The 27,195-nt window shown below is 46.2% G+C and overlaps 1 protein-coding gene across 3 annotated transcripts in view; it reads right to left on the reverse strand.

Annotated features, from left to right (window-relative positions):
• SFMBT1 (Scm like with four mbt domains 1) overlaps positions 1 to 24,193 on the reverse strand; it is a 90,352-nt gene extending 66,159 nt beyond the window's left edge. Inside the window, exons 1-5 of one of the 3 annotated variants that reach the window (XM_026792440.2) lie at positions 24,151 to 24,193; positions 21,954 to 22,047; positions 19,129 to 19,204; positions 16,946 to 17,095; positions 14,553 to 14,646 (exon numbers count right to left, since the gene is read on the reverse strand). The gene's annotated coding sequence lies outside the window, so the exon portion shown is untranslated. Of the gene's footprint in view, positions 1 to 6,323; positions 6,439 to 14,552; positions 14,650 to 16,945; positions 17,138 to 19,128; positions 19,205 to 21,953; positions 22,048 to 24,150 lie in introns of those variants that run through there. The other 2 variants (XM_026792441.2, XM_074550026.1) reach the window with 2 other exon arrangements.
• Positions 24,194 to 27,195: the final 3,002 nt, after the last annotated feature.

Consider the following 27,195-nt stretch of genomic DNA (forward strand, 5'->3'; position numbering starts at 1 on the left):
CCTATAACACACACCCCTGTCAGGCTTCCTTAGCATTTTTCCATACTGCTGTGAAACACCACAGCTTTTTCAGCACCAGGTTCTCATTCAAAGTTGTTGGGCACTAAAGCCAGCACTGGCCTCCTTTCAAAAGTTGCTTTGACACCAAAGATACTCTCAAAAACCCACAGTGGTTTCAGACAAAGCTTTACAGTATAATGGAGTTTCACAGTCCTTAGATTTAAAATTTTTAATTTTTTTTTATGATTTCAAGACAAGTAAGTTTTTTTTTTAAGCCAGAGGCCACGGCTCCCTGCGCAGAGAGCAAAGTGCATGCTTGAGCTGCAAACGTGCACGTTACCACAGCTCCCCAGGAGGTGGGGAATCCTAAAGGGATTTCATTCAGTCAGGCAACAAAAAGAAAAAACACACCATATAATAAAAAGATAATTGTACAATTGTATGTATTTTCCCAGGTCAAGATAAAAGACAAGAAATGCCAGAGCATCACCTGCTCCAGCACAGAGAGGTGAGACACCCACAGAGCCATTTGTAATAAATGTGCACCCAGCATCAGAGGGGAAGTGCCTTCACTTCCTGACTTGATTGGTTTCTTCTGGAAACAATGACAAATCTGAAGGTGCTATTTATGGCTTTCTGTCACCCATTGCCAGAAGAAATAGTGACTACAGCCTCTCAATACATCAAGACAGAGTTCATCTTCTCCCATCCACTTGATATCTATCTCAGGATCACCGCTGCAGTCCCTCACATCCTTGAAAAGGATTAAGTGACAAACAGCAAAACCTTGCAGGGTTCCCCACCACCACCATTATTTTCAACCAATGACCCAATTCTGCAAGACAGAGCACCCCTTGAGATATGCTGAGAGCCCTCAACTCCAATCAGCCAAACTGGAAGAGGAGGTCACTCAGCCCTGCATCATTTACTCTCAGAGAAAAAAATAATCCAAGATGCATCTCTTCTCTCACTGATCAGTACTCTCAGAGAATCTCAAAGCTGGTTTAATAGCTGCATCGTTTTTAGATAACATCACATTCCACTAATCTCCTTCCCAACTCATCTGTTTGAAGAAAGAGATCATTTCTGTAGTGAACAGAAGTGTCCTCAAGTGTAACAGCAAATAAACCAGTGTAAATGAAGTGCCACAGCAATATAAACAATGACCTTGAACATCAGCAAACTGCTGCTCAGGATGACTCTAGGGACAATAATCACATTTTAAATGTCCACATAATCTGAACAAATTGCTGAGATTACTTTTGCAGCTACAACTCACCTGTACTGTAGGTAAAAGGATCTGCACCCTGTCCATGTGCCACATCCCAGTCGGTGGAAAAACCCAAACCAAAATATGTGGCTCCCACCAACTTTAAGTGAAGGGAAATCTCTTACTTGTGCATTATTTACCACAAGTAATCCATGAGCAAAAAACTTGTGTCACTTAAAGCTGCTCTGTCTCATAAAAAACCGCACTTGAAAGGGCAGAAATCCCAGTGCCAGAGCGAGGCACTACAGAAGAGATGATTGTGCTACTGCAAACCTCACTGAAGCCCCTCCTGCTTCAGGTTTTAACATTATTGCTTACCTGGTTATCCCAGCAGACTCATTAGATCAACATGGAATCCCTGCATGTGTGCAGGTTTTTGCCTCTCCTCTCAGGACTCTTCCCCAAACCAAGTCAACAAAACATGACTGAGGGTCTGGGGTTTCTGTGACACCAAGATCCAACAGGTGTTGTACTAGGATGATTATTTTCACAGGGAAAACAAATCTAAACATCACAGTCTCCATGGAAAGATGAATGGAGACATCCCAGACAACCCACAAGACATGAAGAAAGGGAACAAGAGGAGGGGCAGACAGGTGAAGAGAGAGACTTTGGGACCTGGGATTCCTCAGCTGTGTGGGGCCCAGGCCTTCTTTATTTGCACAGCTCCCAGCTGAACATCCTCAGTGGTGTCTGTGGGTGATAATCCAACACTCCCAAGCCAAACATAGCAGAAAAGTACCCCAGACTTATAGCTTTCCACCTTCAAAGGTTATTAAAGCATTCCCCCACCACTCAGGAGCCACCATGCAGCTCTGCATTAGTTAAAATTCACTGATTTCCCAGAGATGCGGAGTCACCTGGAGAGTCCCAGCTGATAGGCACAATATCTTGTTCCAGCCTAAGTTCACACCCTCCTTTCTCACAGGGGAACATTTAAACTATTCAAACATGTAATTCCCCTAAGAGATGTCCTATTAAGGATGCAGAGAAAAATTCATGTTGTAATGCTTTAATTCTACAGAGCAGCCTTTACTAGGAACACTTAAAAAACCCACAATCTCACCCATAAATAGGGGCAAAACAATGATGATAATTGTTACTATGATTATTATTATTATTATTATTATTATTATTATTATTACTACTATTACTATTGCTACTATTATTATCTTATGAACACCACCAATCCACAAAGATTGTCAGCAAAGTCTGGGAAAAAGGAGGAAAAATCAACACAGAAAACGTGTGTCTCACATGCACAAAATCCAGCTTAAAAAAATGTATTTATATTCTGTACCCTGGGAACCAAAACTATTTTAAAATCAAAAGAGCATTAATTAGCATCTCAATGCTTCTTTCATAGGTTTTATCAATATAAAGAAAGTGGAAAGAATAATGGATTAAAGTCAGAAAAATATATAATTACAATAAAGTATCATTGCACTGATGACATGGCTTTCAAAATCATAAGATGCTAATATAAATTTAGGACAAAAACTTACTCTCATTTTTTACTTTTTCTGAACTTCAATAATGCAAACTGCTGAACATCACATTCAGGACATTTCCAGGATCTCACACATTGACAGAGTGTTTGCCTTCAGCACCATTTCAACAAGCATTTGAATCAAAACAAACAAACAAACAAAAAAATCAACTCCTTCCGCTGTATTGTATCCCTTGACTTTTCAAGTAAGAAAGTAATCCTGAGAGGGAGAACCCTCATGACCTTAAAATCTTTAAATAACATCCACTTCAAGTTTAAACACCTCAAACTTGACAGCCACTTCCCAAAAGCAGAAGGAAAGGAGCACCAAGTCCAGTCCACTACCAGCAGCAGTACTGATGCTCCAAGAGACCAAAACAAAGATGACACATGTAATCTGCTAATCATCAAGCAAGATTAGTCAGATGAACAGCACAAAAGAAAGCTGTTATAGGTCCAGAAAACATTTGTAACTTGCACAGGCTACACTGTTTCAAGTCAATGACCAATCTATAAAACACAGAACTGCGCACTTAAAAAAGTCAAGAAACCAAATCCCAAGACAATTCTGTAGCATTAAGGCTGCCATGTCATTATAGGAACAATGGATGCAATGCAAGCCCTGTGGTTTTAGACACTGGAAGCTCTCTCCCCAAAATGCCCCTTGCTAAGCACCTCCAGGTTTAATTTTCCCATGCCCTTAAAGGACACCGCAGTGGATTTAACATGAATCATTTCACTGTCAGTGTCTTTGTGTAATTAAGTTGCCACGTGCCTCAGTGCATTACTTGTAGGACAATTACTTAAGGCAAGCCAGCACCAAATGAGTGTATTGATGTCTGCATCACTGCATGATGATCATGCCACGGCCAAACTTCACCACTGGAAGCACAGCAATGATGTTAAGGTGAATTCCAAACACGGTGGATTCAAAAGGCAACCACAGAAAGGTTGTGGTCGACAGTTGTCACTGGTCTGCCACGAAATGACAAAAATTCCCCTGGACAGCGTCACCAAAACATACCATGGCACATGTTGTTTTTGCAGTGCTCATTAACATCTTCCCCATGAGGCAGTGAAAGGGCTCCCAGAATATAAAGATCACACCATGCAAACTCTATCAGTCATTAACATGTCAGCTTACACTTAATCCACCTTTACTACACAGCAGCAATCGCTCAGGAGATTTGCCAGGTTTAAGAATCAGATAAGATAACTCAATACTGGCAAATTAATAGTACAGGGGGAAAAACCAGCAAAGGAAAACCCATAAAGATCCATAACTAGAGATGTGCCACTGTTCCCCTGTTGTGTCCCATGAGGAGCGTGTCAGCTCTAACAGGACAGGATCCTGAGGTGTCCCAGGGTAAGTGCCCACCACAGACACACCAAACAATGGCAAAGCCATTCTCCCAGCACTCCCGTGCCATCTCCTAACTCTAACTCATTGAAAAAGGCAGTGAGGGCAGCTTTATTTGTTTGTCCATCTTGTCCATAAGCATCTTCCCAACATAGGTTCTGGGAAGAACCAGATTTCATTCTCATCCCTCAATCACAGCAACAATTCACAAACCAAATGCAAAAGAGGAAGTGGCTGAATGGAAGGCAGGAAGGCCACTAAGTGTTCTCCCTAGAGATGATCTTTTAGATAGACAGACACTTTTAAACTTTTTTAAAATTGTAAAATCCATGTCAGTACCACCTACTACACAAGAAACCTAGGCTTTCAGTTAATTGATCTATTTTTATCTTCACATTGATTTACTTAGTCCTAACAGTTGGCTATTTTGAAACAGTCATCACAGACCGCAGGCAGACCAGGAATCCATCCTGCTGGATGCTGTAGATGCTACAAGTTACAGCCCCACTCCTGAAGGAGCAAGACTTCTTGCCACTAACAACTTCTCCTCTTACAAATCAGACCTTTCTGACCAGTTCACACACATCACAAACCTTATGTAGGTGGCAACAATGGTATTTCTGAAGTTACAAGGTGGACTATCATTTTTTCCAGTGTGAGTTTTGGTGGTGCACCTTATATTCTGCCTCACAGAACTGTTTGCTATGGTAACCTCCTGGGCTACTGACAGCAGCCAGCTCCCATGAAGGAAGGAAGGTACAGCAAAGAAGCAGCAAGTTAGGCCTTTTCTTCTGCTGCAAAACATCTTCCATCAGAATTCTGCTGTCAGAGAGGGTGAAACTGACAGATACGAGGGTTACCATGTACAACCTCTTTATAATGGCAACAAGTTTCTCCAAAGTAGATATAATTGTTTCGCTGAAGCACGCATGTGACTGTGAAACAGACATCACTGGCCTCTTGCTCAATAAATAAGGGCCTTGCAGAACTGCAGCAGCGAGCGTAGTTACAAATTCACAATTAACTGCCTGCGCTATTTTTCGTCTCCTTTCATTATTTCCACTGTGCAGGGGGTGGGTGGGGGGCTGGTAGCAAGTTTGCAAAAGCCACAGACGGAAAACTTGCTCAGTCCTTCCGATGCGGGCATTCCGCCCCGCCGCTAACAGCGGGCGCTGCCCGGGCGGGAGCCCTCCCGCAGCCGCTGCCCCGGTGCCGCTCCCTCCCCGGCCCGAAGTTGGCGTCCCGGGGCATCCCCGGCGGCCGCCCGGGCACTGTCACCGGCGCCCGATTTACGACTTCAGGTGCAGGAGCGGCGGGCAGCGCAGACCGACTCCCCGAGAGACAAAGGCTGCGTGTCGCTCGCCGGAGCGCCGCCGGGCGCGGAGCCGCTGGAGGAGCGGAGCGGCGGCGGCGGGCGCGGCGCGCACACAATGCCCGGCCCCGCGGCAGCGCAGGCCCCGCAGCGCGGGCGGCGGCGCTGCGGGAGAGCCGGCGGCGCGGCCGCGGAGGCGGCGCCCGCCCCTCTCCCCCCACACCCACCCACCCAGCCCGACCGTGAGGCGAGAGCCGCTCGCTGACGGGCCACTTGACGGGGACCGACGCCAGCCGCTGCCCCGGGCGGGACGCGCGCCGCGCCGAGCGGAGCGCGGCCGCGCCCGGCGGGGGTGCGGAGCGGAGCGGCGCGGGGTTTAAAGGTCCCCTTCCACCGCCATTTTGAGGGGGAGGGGGGCGAGCGAGAGGCGCTCGGTGGGCTCGGCCCCCCGCGGGCGCGGGCAGGGACCGGCCCCGCCGGGGCGGCGGCGCGGCGCGCACAAAGTTCCCGCGGGGGCCGGGCGCGTCCTCGGGCGGGCGCGGGGCCGGCCGGGAGGGCAACTTCGGCCGAGCGCGCCGCGGGACGCCGCGGGCCCCTGGCGGGAGCGCGCAGAGTTGCGCGCGGGCAGTTGCGCGGCGGCGCCCGGCCAGCCCCGCGCATCGCTCCTCAGCGCGGCCGAAGGCGCGTCTCCCCCGCGCTGCCGCCTCCCCGCCGCGCTCCGCCTGCCTCTTCCCTCCTCCTCCTCCTCCTGCCTCGCCGCCTTTTTCCCGCATCCAAACTTCGTGAGCCCGGAAAAACCCTCCGGGCCCCGCGCCTCGCCGGCAAAACGCCCCCAACAGCTGCGCCCGGGGCCGCTCCGCCCGCGCGCGGGCACTGCCGCCGTCCGCCTCACCTGCGGGGAGTTTTTCCAGCCCTGCGCCGCTGCCGGGGCTCGGGCTCCCCGGCGCTCCGCTCACTGCCTCATTCCAATATGGCACGGCCCGCCAGAGCGCATGCGCCCGCCGCCCGCCCGCCTGCCTCCCCCCTCCCGCCCCTCCGCCCTCCCCTCCCCTCACGGCTTTTCGGGCGCTCCGGCTCCCTCCTGCCGCGGGCGCGCCGAGCCCGCCGCCGCCGCCCGCCCGGCCCCGCGGGGCCCGGCCCCGACCCCGCCCCCGCCGCACTGCCCGGGGCTGCTGCCCCCGGACACCTGCTCCCGCCGCGCCGGGGGCAGCGCGGGCTCGGCCGCCGGTAACGGGACGCGCCGCCGCCGCGACTCTGCCGGGGCGGGGCGGGCGCCCACACCCTGCCCGGGCGCCGCGGGAAGGGACACGGCCCGGTGGGCGAGCGGGCGGTCGGTGCCTGCCGCGGGATGCGCGGTCCCGGCTCCATCCCCCCCGCCCCGGCGAGGATTTAGTCCCCTTCCCCTCGGAGAGAACCGGCCCCCTCGGTCGGGGCGCGGGGACCGGCGGTGCCCCCCTTCCCCAGCCCCCGCGGGGCCGCGCAGCCGGCGGGGCCGCGCCAGCGCCGCAGTTGGCGGGGAGCGGGCGGGCGGCACCGGCCGTGTCGTTCCCCCCACCCAGGGCGGAGACCGGCGCCCCGCGCACTCGCCGCCGCTGCCCGCGGCGCAGCGAAGCGAAAGAAAAAGGAAGCGGGTTGTGCAACACCGCGCTCCTGCCCGTGCGGCGGGGACGGAGGGGCGGAAAGGGAGAGCCCCCCGCCCCGATCCGCGCAGCCGGCCCGCACCGAGGCGGTGGCCGACAACGAGCCCGCCGGTCGGCGGGGGACAGCGGGAACAGAGCGCGAAAAGCCTTTGCGCTCCCCGGGAGCGCATCCGCCCGCCGGAGGCGGCGGCCGGAGACGGCGGCGGGAGCGCTGCGGCCGCGCTCCGGTCCGCTCGCCGCCGGGAGGGACGCGCTCCCGGGCCGCGGGCTCTCGGCCGGCTGGCCCAGCCCGCGGGCACCGGGGCTTATCCGTGCGTACGTGCCCTCTCGGTGTGCCGGACACCAGTTGCTACCGACCCGAAATGAGTGTTCGAGGCGAGGAGCGGGCGGATGGAGTGAGCTGTATGGTTTGTCTCTGGAGCAAAGAAGTGCCAACAAATAACCAGAGCGGCAGCGCCGGAACAGCGGGCAGGAAGAACGAATGGAACCATGAAGTTGCTCATTACGCATCCAGCGGGCAGATCGCTCACACCGCTCTGCGCGCCGCGGCACCGCCGAGACGCGCCGGGCTCCCATTGCTGCTGAGCGATGCGCTGCGATGCCAGGCAGGACGGAGCCGGCCACGCAGCTCCTCTCGCAGGAGAGATGCTGCTCTCCACGAGGATAAGAAAGCTCCGCTTCCCACTGGCTTGAAGTAAAAAAGCGACGACGTTTGCCGTGGCGCTCGGGAGGGAGCACAGCGCGCCCGCCGCCCGGGACAGCGGGGCCCGCCCCCAGCGAAGCCGCCCCGGGGCTCGCAGCGGCCGCGGCGCTGCCCAAGGCCGGCCCCCGCGGGGCTGGAGCGCTTCTTGCCCGCGGTTCCGTTTCCCGGAGCGCCGGCCCGCCCGCTCCCGCTGCCGTTCCCGCCGAGGGGCGGACGAAGCCCGGGCCCTCCGCTAGAGGGGGGTCTCGCCATGCCGATCCGCAGGGCCCCGCCGAGCGCTCCCGGCCCGGCACCGCGCTATTCACTATTCAAACGAAAGCGCTGCCGCACCGCCTAATTGAGTCCCGGCAGACCGCCTGCATAACCGAGCGCCGCTCCAGGCAGCCCCGGGCCAGCCCGGCCGGGCTCCGGGAGTCCCCCGGAACATCTCCGCGGCCACCGCCAGGCACGGCAGCCACCCCCTCCCCTAAGCACAGCCGCTAAGAAACTGAGGACTTGTTCTGCAAAAGCCCCAAACTGGTGTGCAACAGGAAGAAAACCTCAAAAGTCAAGTATCACAAACTTCCCAGGCTGGCAAGAGCAAGCAGCACGCCCTTTCAGACTGCTCTGCGATCCTGGAAATGAGTCCTTGCTACCCACAACTGCGTAGAGAAAGAAACGTGACCCACCAGTCTGATCCGTGAAACATCTAAACGATCTTCTATGTCCTATGAATCGTCACTCACAGAGGGACAGCTGTTTACAGAACCTTCGCCTGGCCAGCTCCATGACACGTTAACTTTGTGTCATCTCTGGTGATTTGGTGGTTAAAAAGACACGGAAAGAAAGTGCAATCTTGCTGGACCTTCTGGCACGTTGGCAAACTCCTGAAACACGGGGCTAACACATTGCAAATACACATTTCATCACACAGGGATTAAATCTCTTTATATCCTCTTTGCAGGAATCGCAATTTGTGAGAAACCCAATACCATTTTATTATCCAGTTTGGAGGATGAACTGGGTAACTAAGCTGCCATCAGACAGCCAAGGTGCCTTACTTTTATCTTCAAGGCTTTTCTAGCATCCACTCTTCTGAAACTAGAAACTTTCTAATTTCCAGGGTAAATGTATTCACTGCCAATTTATATCCATTAGGTCTTTACTATTTTGCCCTTTGAATTAAATAACTTTGCTTCTCTGATACTTACCTAAAATGTCCCTATAAATAGCAATTAGATCATTCATTCTCAGTCTTTCTGCTTTGCTTTTAATCTTCTCTCCAAATAGGTTTTCCACTCCTCCAGTGTCCTTTTATACTTTCTACCCTGTGTGCAGTGTTCTAAACAAGGTCTTAACAACTGCCTTGTACCACGATATTAATATCTCACCGTCTCCTGAAAATACCTCACTCAGTGCATCCCAGAATACATTAGCATTTTTAAGACCACATTACAGTGGCATCATAGTTATCCTACAACCAATAACATACCTGGATTCCTCCTCTTGTAGTCTCACATTTGATGAACCTCTGAGCTCACTTGCAGTTACTCTAATTAATCTTTAAGTGCATGACTTCTTGCTATTACATTCCAACCCATTTCTGGTACTCCAGGCAATAGATCAATTGTGCTAGAGCAGTTTAAGATTCTATGCCTTAAAAATATGCATCATGTCCTATTTTTTAAGATTATTTGCCATTCAGCCTGCTCAGAGGTTTCACCTTTTCCAGCAGCTCACTTTGCAACCTGTCCACAGTTTTGGCCACATAGGAAGGTGGCAAATGTTGTCCCTGTAAAGCAGCCTGCTCCTGGGCTTCTGTGAAATGCCTAGAAATTCCTCAGTATGTCCCATTTCTTCAACCAAAGCTGTCCCTGGTAACACATGAATCTCCAAGAACCACAATGGTCCACCTGTTTCTCTACAACCTCTCACTGTTTTGGTACTTGTTTCTGTTTTGGTGCAGACTGTGATAGGCCATTTCTTCTACAAAATGAAACTGGAATGCTTCATGGAAAATAAGCCACGTGTCTTTAGGAACCTCCTAATCATTAAAAACTAATTTTCTTTGGTTACATTAAGTGATTAATGAGGAATTCCAAATTTTCTTGAATTGATCCAGTAAGTCACATATATTGTTAGCACCACACCACCTTTTCCTTCAGTTGTTCTCTTATATTAGGAGAGACCTGTTTTGAAGCTGAAGTGTTCAAGCTGTGTGAACAGCATTAGAAATCAGTGCCCAGGTTCAAGTGCAGCCAGTTTCCCTGAGCAGGGCTTTCTGCTCCTTTCAGTGAAACACTCAGTTTGCCTTTGTTTTGCTACATTAATTAGCACCACACTCCTATAGGCTGCAAGTGCCAGGAAGTCCCTCTGAACATTTTTGTGCACAAGCAGCAGGCTCAAGCTGTACATCCCTGCACTGAGAACAGGGCTGGTGTGGGTTTGCAGCTCTGTGCTTGTACTCAAATGAAACTCCTGGAACAGAGCATTCCCCTTCAGTGAAGGGGGGATAATTAATTTCCAGGAGCACTGTGTCTGCTTTGAGTTACAGATATATTCATTCAAATTACTTACAGGTTGGTTAAAATCTTTTGTCCTTACTTATAGGGTAGATTTGGTTGAGTAAAGGCTGTGAGGTGTATGAAGAACATGTATTTGTCTTACTGGAATTACTATTTTTGTCATACATAGGAAATCCAAGAGTGCTTCTGAAATCTTTAGACCCCTTGTGACCTTCATCTGCAGCCCAGCCCATTAATGGGGCAGAAGGTGGTGTTTGTGGGCCCTTACAAGAGCTGCAGGGCAAAGCAGCATTGCCCAGGATGCCCAAGGCTGAGCTGAGACCAAGCCCAGTCAGTGACTCTCCACAGACAGCAGGACACAGTGGCTTGAGCTCGTGAAGTTTTCCGTAACTACAGGGGCTTCCTCAGCAAATGCTGTTAGCTTAGAACTCCATGTCTTCTTCCAGAATGTATATTATTCTACTGCAGTGTTAAAGAACATTTGCCAAGGGCTATTTAATCTTCAGTGGTCTCCACAGTTTGTACTTCTGGGATAATAACCAGCGATGTGCAGTTTCCATTTCTGTGGCCAGTGGATCAGACTAAGGCTAACCCAAAGGATAACCTGTGGGTTACTGAGTGACATCCCTGGACTTGTCCTTTGCTCTTCCTGTTTTCAAACTTTGGCTGGCCTGAAAATTATGGCAGTTGTAGTGCTGGTGAAAGGCTCAGCTGCCAGCCCTGTGAAGGACAACCAGTTCATCCTCAAAGGAACCCTAATGCAGGCACCAAGGAAGAGCCACTTGACTCTTCCCTTTGCTGTTGCTGGTGGCACATGAGGTGGTGCAGATCAGACCATCCAGTCCCTTCAGAGGTCTGGTTAAAGATGCCCCTGCCATTAGCAGCAGGTGCCAGTTGTGCCAGCAGGGCATGGTGTGGACACTGGGGATGTTAATAGTTACTGAGGCAACACCTTCTTTCAAATATTAGAGACAGCTCTCTTTCAAAGGCATTTTGTTGGCATACAGATATGCTTGAGCAGGTTCAGGATGAGGGGAAGAAACAGATCCAAGTGATGTGCTCCATGCCTTCCCTTCCCCAGCTGCCTGCTTTGTGGTTTACAGACTTTAGACTTGGCTCAAGAAAGCTTCAGTGCACACCATTTCAGTGATTTTAGCTAAATGACAAAGAAAGAGGCTACTGGGCCTTTAGTTAGACATTCAGCTGGCAGCAGCAGCAAAGCTTCTGTAGGCTGGTCTCTGCAGCACGGACACCCATCTTCCACCTTTCTCTGTTCCTCTTCTGAGCATCTTTTATGTTTGACTGCTTTTTCCACCTGCATTTTTGCTTCTTATTTCTCCTGACTGCTGTACATCCTATTTTATTATTTCCTATTAGCATCTATTGTACCTCACTTGGGTTGTTTGATTCATTTTACATTTCAGATTAATTCCCAAAACTACAAGAAGAATAAATTCACAGAAGAAACCTGATCTTTAGCAGTCATGGTGCTGTTCATTTTACATATGATTCATATATTTTACATATAATTTCTACTTGTGCAACAGCTCCCTGTATATGAGGCCCAGCATTAGCTGTGTTCCCCAGGTTCGTGTCAGTAATTAAGATATTAGGATAGTTTCCATACTATGAAAATCCTCATAATTTTTAAATTTTTAGCACAATTGAAGACTTTGCATGTGTAAGGCACATCACACAGGTCACAACAGAGAGGAATAAATTTCTCAGGCTAAAGCCTGGGAAAGATGAGGGGAGAAACTATGAGTAATCTTGCACTTTTCCTAAATTATAGGCAGGCATGCTCGATGCCCTTTCCCCAGCTCACTGAGTACCAAATAGGAAATTACTGCTAACTCTGAAGATCTGTGATACCTGATAAAAATACAAGAAGCTCTATTCCTCCCTAATCTAGTTCCTTCCAGTCTTCTTTTTCTTTTTTGGTAAAAAAGATCTTTTCCTAGTTCTCTGTGCATCTCCTGTTGCCTCTGGAAGTTCTGTGAGATGGCACAAGAGAAACACCCCAGCCTATAAGAAACAGTGAAACAATCCCAAAGAGACCCTAACAATGACCTTACAAAAAGCCATCACCCAGCTCTGAAGGTAAAGCTGGACTGGGAGCACTTCTGTTACTGCTTAAACACATTTCTTTTTTCCTTGGCATCAAGAGGATGAGAAAGTTCCAGAGGAGAAAAAGGTATTTTCTGTCCCCTTCTTCTAGTACAATTTTAGTAGCAGGCACCTGTATAACTGTCATAGAGGACTGAAATATTGTTTGTGCTTGTGGCAGGCAGAACACATGAACATTTAGGCACCACTTGCTTTTTCATGTGCCCATGGTTTTATATCTCTGCAGTGTGGGCTGTCCCTGTGGGCACATTACTGCAACAGAACCAAGGTGGGCTGCAAAACAAGGAGAGCCAGGCCCAGGAAATTCAGAATAAAAATGAAACAGAGGGAAAGTTGTAGTCACACAACTGAGAAAAGCTGAGTATAGGAATGCTCCATAAAGAAGATACTATGACAACTAGAATAGTCACCTTTAGAGAAAAACAAAGCTCCTCTGTTGACATGATATTAACTGTGCTCTTTTATGGCTGTCCTCTTAACATTCCTACCCACTTCCCAGCTTCTCATACAATTAAAATTAACCTCTGTAAAGATGGTTTACATCAACATTGCTGAAGTACCCTGGACTTCAGTCAGGCCATGCCCTTCCCACTGGTAATTTTCAAATACTGCCCATATTGTCAATATTTCCACTGTATTTCACTATGATCTCATCAAGTGCTTAGTAAGTATTTGCAGGAAGAGATACAGGGAATTCTTTAGGGGGGTTTAAAGTGATATAGATGGGAAAGAGAGGCAGACAACATGCTTTTTAGTGATAAAATTCAGATACTACTAGGAGATTGTGCAAGAACAATATTATCATTTACCTGAGAACAAAAACCCAATTTACTGCTTTCATTTTACAGGCAAAGTGATTTTTTTCCCCCCAGATTAAAAACATTTATGTAGTTTTGGAAAATCCTGATCAGCCTAAGCACAGAAAACCATATTAGGAAGACCTATTATAAAGAGCAGTAAAGCAGCCCATCTTGTTTCATTATGCAAGCCAAATGAAACACAGAAATTAAGCCAAGAGCGGGAAAACAACTAAGACTTAAAACTGTGTTGGGAATACTCCAAAGACTCATTAACAGATGAAAAAGTATGATTATCTTATTAGGAGTACTACCACCCATACAGAAGCTCTGATCAAAACAATAATTAAACCACCAATAACAATCTCCCTGCATCATTAAATACTTTTGTACAAATAAATTAACTCTGCCAGCCAGAAACATCAAATGGAGATAATTTACCTCAACCAGTTAATAAGTCCAAATACTCAGAAAGCCTCTTGCATTCTTACCTGGGAATGTGCTATCATTCTTCTTCCAAAAAAAGCTTTTAAATGAATGATTTTGACAGCATTCCTATACATTTTTGTATTTACTCCACCACAGCTAAATCAATGAACCATGTGGCTTGAGATAACAACCTGTCCCTTTGCCAGTGGTGAAAACTGATTCTCTTCCAACTAGCACATGCAGCTGGGCAGGAATATTTATTTCTGAGCAAAGTAAATGGACACTCAAGTGCAATTGTTGATATGCAGAATCTGGCAACAAATCAATACTGACTTTAAATACCCAATTTATGCCATTACTTTTTAATACCCATGAATCTTGTTAAAATCCCATAGCATGATGTCCTGAAGTGACACAGCCTGCTTAATTTCTTTTGGTTTGTGGGTTTATTGAATTTGAGGCTTTAAGAATCCTGTTATTGGTGAGTGTCAGTTTCAGGCTTTTCCCATTTATTGGCTTGCTTTGAAATATCTCTGGAGTTCTTATTCCTTCACTTCAATTGTAATTTTTTCCCTGTGTCTGAGAAGGGTGCGGGTCTGAATTTGGCAGGTGTGTATTAATGCCTTGGCCTTACAGAGGCAACCACCACTGATATCTGGGGTTTAAGGGGCAGATACACTGCCTTTATTTATGCTCCTTTAAATAGTCTTAAGAAGTGTAAATATATTACACAATTTTTTATATCATTCAAAACTGCATTCTTGAGCTACATATATAGCAGTGCTCATGTATATGTACCATGTTGTAGTATAATTATCAAAAATCCAACATCAGGATGAATAAAATTACCTAGATTTCCTAAGTCAGACTCAAAATTTGAACAACTATGATGCAGAAGCCAGGAATAAAACAAAAACTAACCTTTCAGATGCACTGCCAAGAATGGGTCAGGGCTAGGATTTATCAGCAAAGCAGCACTTGTGGGGATCTTCAGCCACTCCTGCCCATGCTGGACCTGCTTTGGGGAAAGCAGAGTGGTGCAGAATCAGGGATGTGTTATTCTGGAAGCTTTAACTAGCAGAAAGCTCAAGAGAGTGTAAAATTACTGTTTTGAAATAGATGGTATCCAAGAAACCTTGTGTTACCATGAAGGCTTTATATGTATTTTTAGGAGCACCCCACAAGACAAGTTCAGCCTGTTCATGGCAGTGAGGAGACAGGAAACCCCACTGGAAGAACAGAGGAGAAAGAGAACTTTGTTTTCTGGTGTGCTAGACTCAACACCATCTTTGCCTAACTACTGTTTTAGCCTTGATTTGTGAATATATTACGTGGCTGAACAGGTTTACATGTTTATTCATTTTCTCCCTTAATTTAAGAGGAAGTTGTACAACAAATCTAACTGTACTGCCCTAGGGAAAATCCAGGCTGTGTCCCACAAGAGCGGCAGAGATCAGCACAGCCATGAGCTGATTGTGCCTGGGTTCCTTAGGAAATTCTAGCCAATTTTTGGAGCTTGTAATGTGCATAATACAGTGAGATTCAGACCCTTTGCTCACTGGTGTAACAATTACTGCTGCACTGTCAGAAAGCAGGCCAGTCCCTGGAAGCGTCTTTGAACATTTGACTATTTTGGGCCATATTTTGTGTCCTTTTGTGTCTTCTCTAAGGATCTATCTCTGAGGAGAAGACAGTAAACCAGGAGGACTGGTCTGATCCATTCTAACAAACCCAATATTCCTAAATCATGCTCTTTAGTTTCCCAAATTAACTTACCTCACAGTTTCCCCTTTGTGCCTAGAAAGATTTATTGTTTTTATTCAACCTGAAAATCTGCTGGCATTAGATATATTAGGATACCCACAGGTGGTTCTTTTGTCATCCTATCACTGCAGTGGGAAGATAGCAAAATAAATCAATAAAAACAATGTCTTGGCTGATGCTTGGGGAAACCATTCTGTGGTTGAATATATAGCTCAGCAGCAGACTGCCCTGTGCACAGGCAGCACGAGGTACCTTGGCTTCCACTCACTAGAGATCTCAAATTAGGATTCTGGGTTTTATTTAGTGTTTTCCCACCACTCAAGTTTCTAATTCTGTGTCCTCCTTAAAATAACAGTGTAGTGTCTTATCTTTTTTTGTTTGTGTCAGATATACACCAGAGTGAGGGTTGTTTTGCCACAAGGTCAGCTTTTCTTTCTTTGACTTGAGCACTGTTGCAGCAAGAGCCTGATATAAAGCTGGTTTTCAGTTGCCTCTATCCGAGGCTTGTTTTCAAAGCCTGTATGCAAATCATGCCAGTGCTGCCTTCTGCACTTCCTCCATTTTATTTTCTATTGAGACTGAATGTGAAGAGCTGCAGTCTATTTAGAACACCATGGCTCTTGCAGCAAAAAAACCAAAGCTATTTCCAAAAGTGGAATTTCTTAGAATCAGTGTATTTTCTTCTTCTTATAATAGAAACGAGTATGAGCATTCTGAGCCTTTAGTTATCCTCCCAGGTCTGAGAAGATGCGAGGAGAAGCAGAGTGGGTATGGAAAGAAAAGCAGTTGATTAGTAAATCCATTTAAGGATTTAATCCTTTGTTAAGGAAGCAGCATCGAGCCTGCTGGAGTGAAGTGAAATGCAGGAGAAACAAGTGGCAATTTACCCTAAAGCTGCATTCCCCAAGTGACTTTCCCCTGGGGATGGAGTGGACATCAGCAGGCACAGGAGCTCCTGGCTGAACTTGTACCCAACACCCCCAGCTCCAGGGCACACAGGTGGTGCCGTGGGGCTTTTTGGGTGAACTATTTACTGCTGGACAAGGGTGAAGGATGAAGCACTGCCCATCCTGGACAAAATCATGGCACGTGCCCCACACAGGCACTTGTGCTTGTTGCCCTGGACTGTGGGGGTCTTCTAGAGCCCAGTTTAGCATGAGGAACATGGCTCAGAATTCCAGCTAAGCCAGGAAGGAATGCAGCAATGCCTGTGAGGATCTGTGCCCTCAGACGAACAGTGCTTTGTCCTGCTTTTGCTATGGATTTCATACTTGAAGCCACAGAAAACTGGAAATTGATAAAGATGGAACTGAAAACATTTAACAGCCACAGCCATTGAAGAGCCTCCACTGGGAAGCATAGCTTTGGATTTCTGGAGTCCTGTTAAGGGAAAACTGGCACTGTGTGCTTTGCAGATCTGGGTGATGAATTCCTATTTTTTAGCTTGAATACAGTGTGCAAGCACAGATCCAAAATGTGAAATACAGAAGGGACAAACAGGGGCTATTTCCTTACAGGCTCCCACGCCTACTACACAGAATATTTCTTACCTTGTCAATCAAATATAGGAGGTATTCAGTGGAGGTAATCACACAATAGAAACAGGCCTCCTGTTTTCCAGAGTTCCTAGGTTTGAATTCCCCTTCCTGCAGAGCCAGGTGTCCCACGTTTCTGTTGCAGGAGTGAAGCTCTGTGTGTCTCTGTCAAGGAAAGCATTTGTTAATTGCTACCAAAAAAACCTGGAGTGAATAAACATTTAACTAAATAGCTAAAACATGCATAAGGTGTCATAGGCAATTTTCAGCACTCTCAGCTGCAGCACAAGATGCTCGTGCAGCAAGAACAGCCATGCCAGATGTTAGGCAGGAACCTGCTTGTTTCTACTATGCTGGGGTGGCTTTGACTCGGTGATAATTGTGCAGAGCCCTTGCTGAGGCAGAAAAAGCCTCCCTCAGCATATCTGAGACTCCTCCAGCATCAGCCTTTGTGCTGTATTTGCATCCAGCCTGAATGGTCAGGAAGCCTTGCAGTGGATTCAGGAGCCAAGACTTGGTAGCCTCATTTATGAGAAACAGAGCCAATGTAATTATGCAATTACTATTGTAGGAGGAAAAGAAGCAGGAAAATATTCCCCCCCCCCCCCCCCCCGTTTTTCAGTGGACATTCAGTACTTGCTGCAGCAAGAAAGAGTGTGGGGGGCTGATCACCAAAATTACTCCGTCAAGAGTTTGATTTGCTCCTTTACATCCCCGTGCGGCCCGGTTCCCGGGGTGTTCTGGGGTTTTTTGGACAGCAGAGGGTGCCAAACCCCCGGAGGGAGCGCGCCCAGGCCGGCAGCTCCCGGGCATCCCCGCAGTCCCGGCCCCCTCTGGCCGGGGTGTGCTGGGGTTTGCGATGTGCCAGCGCTCCCAGCCCCGCTCAGAACATTTTTCCCTGCGGATCAATCCAGCCTCTTCCAGCCAAGTTATTCCCTCTCTGATGTGCAGTCGGCACTCAGCGTTATCTCAGCAATCTGAAGCCACGTTTTGTTATCAGGATGCTGCAGGGAAGAGTCACTAAATTAAAAGCAAGCACTTGATCATAGAGAGCTGAGCACAAGCACTTCCCCACCTTTAACACGTGCTAGAAATACAACACAGCCATCGAGGAACTAAATCTGTTTAACTTGACATGGTTCATGCACAGCTTTTTACTTTGGACAAGGAAACATGAGATTAAAACATCAGCAGCTCTGAAATCCCATTCTCATCCTGCAGTGAATTATGAAATGAAGTGGCATTATATTAGCAGGCAGTTCTTCCTGTTCTAATAAAAGATATGCATTCTACATTTTCTGCAAACACTGCTCATGGGAATGAGATGGAAATTGGCCCTTGAGTAGAAACTAGTTACAATAGCTTCTAAACAAGGCTAAAAATTATTCTGATTGTATTTAGGAGCCAAATCTCGAAGCCTCTGTGGTATTCAAATCCCTGTTCTTTAACGGAGACAAAAATTGCTCTACTTTCTCCAGGCAACATTTTTTTTTCACTTTCTTGCCAGTCCCTGTACTGAGGATGAGCACTGTCAGATGGCCAATTTTACTGCTCACATACCTGATACACATCACCAGCCCATTATTTCTACACAGGAACAGAATCCATCATCCCTAACTCAAAACTGTGGAGATAACAATTGATAATTTGTAAACAGTTATTCCCTTTGAATGAGTTATGTAGGCTCTGTTTACTTAATCCAGCTATTTGTCAGCTTTATCAGTCACTTATCAACAGCAGCAGAAAGCAGGGTACACATAACCCATTCATCATCCCTCCTGTTGCTGCAACATGCACAATATATATTGCACATGCCACGGCACTGGTGAAATAGCTCACAACACTGCACTGCCAGCACAGCTCAGTGTAAGAGTTCCTTTCTCAATGCCAAAAACTTGTGGGATGCTTCAGAGAGGGGTAAAGTTCCCACTCAGCCCCAACTCTTGGGCCTAAAACACAAAGTGACGGCACAAGTGTGGCAGGAGGGGGATCTCAGCTGGATTGGGAACACCCAACACTCTGCAGCAATGTAGGAGAATATTTTATAAATGGGAAAAGAGCAGAAGACTCAGCTGCAGAGGCCCTGTGGTTCCTCAGGTACAAGGATGTACAATATTTAATTGTACTACACAAAGGTTTGTACAGCAATGCACCCCCCTGTCCCTATCTCACACTTCACCCTGTGCATTTATTTTTACCTCTGAAATGTCCCCTCTTGTCCTCCCTGGCAGGGCCTGGCCTGGCTTCATCCAGCCCAGGTGCTTCTGTCACAGCCTCCATCAAAAAGAAAATTGTTGTGAGTCTTTAATAAAAAGACTTAAGTGGAAAACCAAGTTAGAAAAGCCCCAGCCTGCCCTTGTCCAGCAGTAAACAGCTCCCCAAAAAAGCCCCACACCACCAGCCTTCTGCAGACCCAGAGCAGTGGGCACAGCACATAAACACCAGTAAAATGCAGGCACGAACACCAGGCAAAAGGCACTGGAGCTCTGTAACCTTTTAAATAAAGTGAGGCAGGGAGATGGAGATTTAGAAGAGCTTTGAAAAAATAAGCCCTTTCTCTCAGGTCTATACAGGGAAGGTGGAAAGCCGTTGTAAGGATTTCAGATGTAATATGGCATGAAAACATTTTTGCTTGGAAAAAAACCCTCAACAGCACATTTTAAAAAGTTATCATTTTGTAGTTCTCACAAATTTATTGTTGTGATATTTGCTCCTTATTCCCCTCTAAGATGTTCCTTTGTTTCACTTGGGAAGAAAAGTTGTGTGGGTTACTACAGTGTCTGGCAATTTCCTTTTCAAGGGAAAACTTCTGTTATTTTTCAAACAAGAATCCACATGCCCCTTTTAAGATGAAAAAAATATTAAAACTTACAAATAATTCAATAATGTCTTCAAATTTAGATAAATCATTTAAAAAGGAGCTGGTTATGGCAGAGCAGCTGACAGGCTGAATTAGTTCAGCTCATTTTTCACCAGCAGCCCCACACTGAGTTAGGAAAGGAGGGTCTTGCAGATCTCCTTGGGATTTGTGACTCCCAGGAGCCCCACTTTGAGTGGCCAGAACCTCCTAAAAAAGAAACTTCCAGGACTCTGCCAAAGGGATTGCGGAACAACGTTATAAACCAGTGAATGTGGCCATGCAGTCACTGATCCTTAGCTCAGCTCAGACACTTGTGAATTCTGCAGTGTAGATGAGCCCTTTGGAGAGCTTCATACATTAAGAGAATCCATTACTTTTTTGCTGATTTATTTTATAATGGCTCATTTACATGCACTAAGAAATGGTATTTTTATACTAGTTAGAAAGGCACAGATTGCCTCTCTGCAGTCATACAGGTTTTCAATTTTAGACAAGATCTTTAAAAAATTGACAGTATTATGAACTTCCAAGAGGCTTTTCAAAGTCACTTAGGTTTTTAAAATCTATTACAGTTATTTTTTCTGTCATATTCCAAAGGTTTATGTTTTTGGACTCATGGTACTAACAAATCCTGTTATAATATGTTGAGCAATATGAAAAATAGGGCACTAATATTTTAAAGTCTCTAAAACATTTCTCAAATTGACTGTAAAATGTGGCATTTCTACAATACACGATTGTTTGGCAGGATATAAAAGCTTACTGGTTCTCATTTGGGTGATTTGCATAACTTGTTCATGGCATCATTTGTAAATATTATGCCCATCCCAAGCTGCCAAAGATAAAAAGAGTAAGATTGCTTTTACTAAAGCATGTCATAATATAGATGAGGAAAAAACCCTTCCTGTCTAAAAAGAAGGAAGTTATACAAAGTGAGTTAAAATTTTATACTGCATTAATCTCAGAAATCACTTTTCATGTCTGTTAGAGAGCATAAAAGTGAAAAAAAAAAATCCTTTCTCTGTGCAAAGTGGTTCTACAAGCGTTGGACAAGCCAAGGAGCAGTGGCTGCTCCTGGGGAGGTGCTTGCAGGGGTCATACAGCACCCAGAGAGCCCCTTTGCTTTGCAAAGAGAGCATGGGCTGGGCTCAGAACATGGTTCTGCCTTCCCAGGCTCCTGGGGGTGAGCACAGGGTGAACAATTCTGTTCCAGGCACACAGATGACAATTCAGTTTGCCCACTGACCTGTGCTGACTCCTCAGCACTAACAAAACCAAACCACTGCAAACAAATGTATTCCACCCAAAGAGACTCCACACAGAGGGAAAGCTCATTGCACTCAGCAAGGAGGGGCAACTTCCATACATTCATCTTAGAGCTTGATTTCATATTCATGACTGTTCTAGAAGGTGGCAATTTTGACTGATGTTTCAGGGTTGCCTGTGCTTGCTTAGGAATGGCCCCTTGAGAGATGCTGCATTTCTTGTGGATGAAGGCTGGGGGAAATGATGCTCTCTGTCTTTGGAGGCTCTGCCACAGTCACCAAACAGATGGATTTCTGGAAAGCACTTGTATTTGTTTGCCTTCACAACCAAGAATGTGTCATTGTGGCTGTTTTGTGACTACCCTGATAAAGAGCTCATATGAATTTTTTTTGTCTCTGAGTCCATTTATTAGGAAGGAAGAAGAGTACCTGGGATGCAGAGGGTCACCATGTCTGTTTCTCAGAGTTTCAAACTCACTGTTGGCAGCTGTGCCAACATTCTTGTGCTAAATGTTATGCAATTAGCAGAACTGGCTGTGGTAAACGTTAAGGTGACACACCAGGCCCTGAGAGATGGTGACATCTGTAGGGGTGAAGGTACCCCTGTAGCAAGGCATCATTTACACATGATCTGCAGCTGAGCTCTGAGTTACCATTGTGTGCTGAGCAGGGGTGGTAATACACTGCTCAGCCCCACTAAACCTGACAGCTGGCCTAACTAAAGTGTTTGTCTCCTCCAAAATGGGCACAACACAGCAAATATCTCAAAAAGATGCTCTGGCTTCTGAAATCAGTGGAATTTAATGACTTGCTTTGGATACTGCTTTCCCCCTACATCCTGCCTTTTCAACTTCCTAAATTTAACAAACTACCACTGAATGACTTTTTTCAATCATACCTTAAAGCAGGAAAAAGAGATTGTAAGCCAGGAGCCAAGGCACAGGAGTCCCCAGGGAAGGCACTTGGGGTTATTTCCTGTCATTAATCTTTGCCTGCCAGGTTGAATTTGGGAAAAGAGATAGAAAAGAAAGTTAGAATTTGTCTTTATCATGAAAGATGAAAAACAAGGGTAGGTCACTAATTACATCTCTAAGGTGATACATACTCTGCTGCTTTACTATAGAGATGCCAGTAATAACCCCAGGTACAGAACACTTTAGTAGATACAGCAAATGAAAAGTATTATAGATTGTGTTCTTCCCATCTCAGCTGCAACAAGACTCCAACACAATTTCAAGCCCTTTAAAGCCACAGTGTTTTGCCAAAGTGAGATTGGAAATGCTTCTAGGAATATAATACTGGGTAGACTTTTTCTTACTTGCTACACAGCAAGATTAACTCAGGTAATGAATTTATACTGATGAGTGGAGTTCAAGGTTAGGGATTTTTGAAAGCAATCTCACCATCTGGGCAATAAAGCTTAGAAGTATGTAAAAAAATCTACTTTTTAAATAAGTGTTCTAATCAATAATGCTACAGTGCAGTGTAGAAGGTGCAATTAACTTTTCAACCTGGTTCTTGGAGCTCTCTATGGCTGATTTTTAGGTCAAGCAAAGCTTTTCTTTAAAAGCTGTGGAAAGATGAGGCTTGGTTTGTGAGAGTATGAAATAAGGCAAGATAAGGATTTGTATTTTAGAATTTGCTTTGAATCCAAGTTCCTGGTCTGCTGATCTTCAAGAGGAAATTGAACCCAAGACTTTCACCTTAAATACCAGCAGCTGGTTATGCAGGAGGTTGATCCAGCTCTCTAGTTTTAATCAGAATCAGATCCACAAAATTATTCTTAAAAGTCTTCCCACAAACACTTTGCTTTGATGAGCCCATATTCTTAATAAAAAAGCAGGGTATAAAAATGCTTCTGAATACTGTTTCTCTAGATTATCCAAATGAAGTTACTCCATGATCCCTATTTAATTACTGCCATACATGCAGATCAGCACTGGGTCCAGAAGACTCACAGAACAGAATTAAAACAGGATGCGGGAATAAGCAGCTGAAAAATGGCTCTGTTGAGGGAACTTGGATAAAACCAAGCAGAAAAACATGGAAAAGCATTGTCTGTGCTGTGCCTTTCTGACCTGGCTGAGCAGAGCTTGAGAGGCCACAGCAGCGGCCCCACAGAGCAGGGGGGATCCAGGCATGGGCATCTCTCAAAGAACACCTTTGTCACAAACATCTTTTCTGAAAAATCCTTTCTTTAGGATTTTTCCTCCTGAGAAGCTGAGAGGCCTCAGGAACAAAATGTAAACAATGATTATCTGCTGCTCTGGAATGCAACAGGTGGATCTGTGATTAGCCTATGTTAGTTGCATGTAATTAATGGCCAATCACAGTCAGCTGGTTCGGACTCTGTCTGAGCCACAAGCCTTTGTTATCATTCTTTCTTATTCTATTCTTAGCCAGCCCTCTGAAGAAATCCTTTCTTCTATTCTTTTAGTAAAATTTTAATGCAATATATATCATAAAATAATAAATCAAGCCTTCTGAAACATGGAGTCAGATCCTCATCTCTTCCCTCATCCTAAGGTCCCTGTGAACACCATCACACACCTTCTGTGTGCTGCAGCCAGCTCAGCTGAGAGCTTCTCCTTCAGACTCTGAGCCTCAGCAGGGATCAGTCCTTCCTCAAGCCTGGGAATGGACCCAGCAGCAGAGAGGAATATCTACCTGAGCCTTCTCCAGCAGCTCAGGAGTGTGGAGCTTTCAGGAGAGCCCTGAGACTTGTCCCAGAGCCTCTGGAAAGAAAGACCTAGAAGAACAGACAGCACTGGCAGCAGAGCTTCTGTGTGTAGGTGCAAAGCCTGAGCTTAGACCACAACAAAATGCCAAAATTATTCCCAGGGCTTGGCTGGAAACAGAGCAAGATAAAAGAGAGTAAAGCCAACTGAAGCTGTTGGTGACCTGGACTGGTTGACAGCACATAGCATCACCTAGTAAACCATTCCATGCCACAGAAATGAAGGGTCAATATTCAGTAAAACTTGTAAAAATCTGGAGCTTTTAGTGGTCAGCAGGCATTGCAGTGGCATACACACATATCCTAAAAAAACCCCCAAACGCCACTCTGCACGCAGTTTCTCCCCAGCAAAACTCACCCGAAACAGGCAGCTGGGGACAGATTCAGCCCAGAGCTCAGTGCCCAGTTTGCTGGGGACTGCCATTGTCACTCAGTGTCCATGACAAGGCTGGCCAGGTGCAATGAGCGATGAGACAGATGATTGTGGCTCCAGCACAGACCCACAGTCCTGTGGCTGAGGGAATTTCAAGCACCTTGAGCCATTCCCAAAGATCCAGTGGGGACCTTGTGTTTGACTCAATCTCCCTCTGCACCAAGGCTTAGGTAGAAAGGCAGCAGCTGGGAATCAATAGATGGGACCAGCAGCAGGAGGAAGATAAACATAAATTGCACCTGCAGAATGATAGTGATGAGCATGTGTTAATCCCCCTCTAGTACATAAATCCAGGAGCTGTTGCAATTATCATGCTGAGCAAGGAAAACCAAAGAATCTAATGGCAGAAGCAGCCTGAGAATCTGCTCCATGCTCCAATGAGATTTTTTTAAGGACTCCCTCCCTTTCATTCTTTCTGAGCATAGAACAGTTTTTACTTATTTGAACTCCACTGGACAGAATGGAACCTTAAATTTAGAGCATAGAAGGAAGCACAGCATAACAGCTGACGCCCTCCCATCTTAAATCAGCTGCAAACACTTTTTGTAATGCTCCTCAGTGCTCACCAACCTTTGGGCTGACTGAGAGACCCCATAAATTGGTGAGCTGTGCTGTGGATGAAAGGAGAGGGATTAATTCTTTGAGCAGGACTGGGGTTCCCTGCAGGTCTGTCATGACAGAGCATCTCAAAGCCCTGAGCACAAAACTCTGTTGCAGGACAACACAATTTGATTTTTCTTTCTTTTTTTTTAACATTTCCTTATTAGCATCAAAATAGTTTGAAACAACAACAAAAAAAACTATAAACATGTGAAAACCAGGCTGGAAGGTCTGATTTCAGTCCAGCAATAGCTGCTACCCTGACAGTTACAACGCCACAGGTTGTATTTTTATTATATTTGATTTTTCTATTCTTAAAGGACTGACCAGAAAATAAACCTTGACATAGCCAAAATTGGATGGTACTAATGAAGCACCCGAGAGGACACCACGCTGCTCCTCTGTGTGAGCAGCAAATGATTGGTAATTAAATAGCTGTCAGTGGGGGGTGCCTGGTGTATTTTTATTAACTTTTTGTGTCTGTTCCATGCATGCTCCTGAGTGACCAGCTAAGGTAGGTTAGGTGGCATTTGAAGCTGGATTTCCTGAGGTGAAACCCTAATAACCTGCCAGGGCACAGCACTAGAAGTGCCTTGACCTGCTCGTTTTCTCATGGTGGGGGCACAGTTAATTTCTGGTCTGGAAGGGCTGAATAGCATTTACAGACAGCACAGACTCCTGCTTTAGAGCAGGGATTTCATCCTGTTCCTATAAAGTGCAAGGCACAGTTCAGCTAATATCAGGGAAATAAGGTCTGGAGAAAGGTTGCAGCTGCTTAGTGGTTTCTCAAGATTTTTTTTTTCTTTGCTAGCAGAAAACGAATGTACCTGGTACAAAAAGGGTTTGGTCTGGGGATTTTCTCAAGTGAGAGTGTTGTGCAGTACAAATAATTTTTACAGATAAATGCCATAATATTTTACACTGAAATCCAGAGATTAACTGAGCCCAGCCCATAGGACGCACAGTTAAGAGTGAATATTTTAAACAAAATCTTGTATTTTCAGTTTGTTTAATTACTGCTTAGCAGAAGGCATAGAATGATCCCAGAGAACAAAATGGGCACACAATGTTTTAAAGACTTTAAGCTGTTAAGCAACCTGATTTGAAGGGAAGACTGCAGAAGACAGGCTGCCTTTTAAAGGAAAATACCAAATATTAACACAGTAGCAACTAAGATGAGATTTTGATAATTTGCCAAATATTCTCAACATGAATCCCAGAAGGGCCTGGGTTGGAAGGGACCTTTTAAGACCCTCCAGTTCTGACCCCCTACCATGGACAGGGACACCTTTCACTAGACCAGGCTGCTGAAACAACAGCTCCTGTTGCACACAAAGTAAATAACACTTGATGAACAAGGACTTGTAACCCCTCCAGGAATGGGAGCAGGAGCACAGCCAGGGGTGGCACAAGTCAGGAATGCCTTGGACACTGTGGCAAGTTCTGCTGGGCTTTGTTAGAAATGTCAAAGGGAACATTCAGCACATGGCCCTTGACACAAATGCTCCACTGATATCCTGTTTTTCCAACAAAAAGAGAAAAACACAAAGCACCTTAAATTCAGGTTTTGTCAGTACTTCTCCAAGGAATGCCAAACTAGGTTTGTTCTTTATCATGAGATGGGACACAGCTCCCATCTCTGTGATTGTTTTAATGGATTCAAGGGGTGTTTTTACCCAGGTCCTGCTGCTGTGGCATCACTGGAGAGGGGCTGATGCTGTGAAGGATCTCCCTCGAGGAGTGGGCAGCTCTTTGGGATTGTTAAGTGGCACAGTGCAAAGATTTGTGCATAAAGGAGCCTTTACGCTATTTAGGAGCTATACACACATTACACTGTGCCACTTAATCTAATATTCAGCTACTAAGCTGCCACATTTTCAACAATTCCTTGGAGAAATGCAGGAATCCTATCAAAACTGCAGCTTTATCACTCCTTGGAAATTTTCTGAAGTGCAGGAGTGCAGAGGGCATGCCTTATACTGAAAATAAGATCAGACATTTCCTTTGCCTGACAGCCAATTGTGCTTAATGGGATTCTAATTTAATCAGAGTCCAGAACAGGGCAGATGTAACACTGATCAATTAAACCAGGGATCAACAGGCAAGAGTGGTGGGGGTAGGACTTGTCTTGCAGAGTGACAACTGCAGGGACACTGCAAACATCTAGGAAGGAGCTGGCACACAGCTGTGGATCAGTCCCACAGCAGGACAAATGGAAGCAGAACAAATGAACACCTGGACTTTAAAACTGCTCTGAGTGCTCTTATGCACTGTTCTCTGTCCAGCCCCACCTGAACAGTCACAGCATTTCTCAAAGGAGGCTCTGTTGTTTCTAACAGGACCATAAGTGCACCTACATTTTGAAAAGCA

This window comes from Zonotrichia albicollis, chromosome 12 (assembly GCF_047830755.1).
Source record: "Zonotrichia albicollis isolate bZonAlb1 chromosome 12, bZonAlb1.hap1, whole genome shotgun sequence".
Lineage (NCBI taxonomy): Eukaryota > Metazoa > Chordata > Aves > Passeriformes > Passerellidae > Zonotrichia > Zonotrichia albicollis.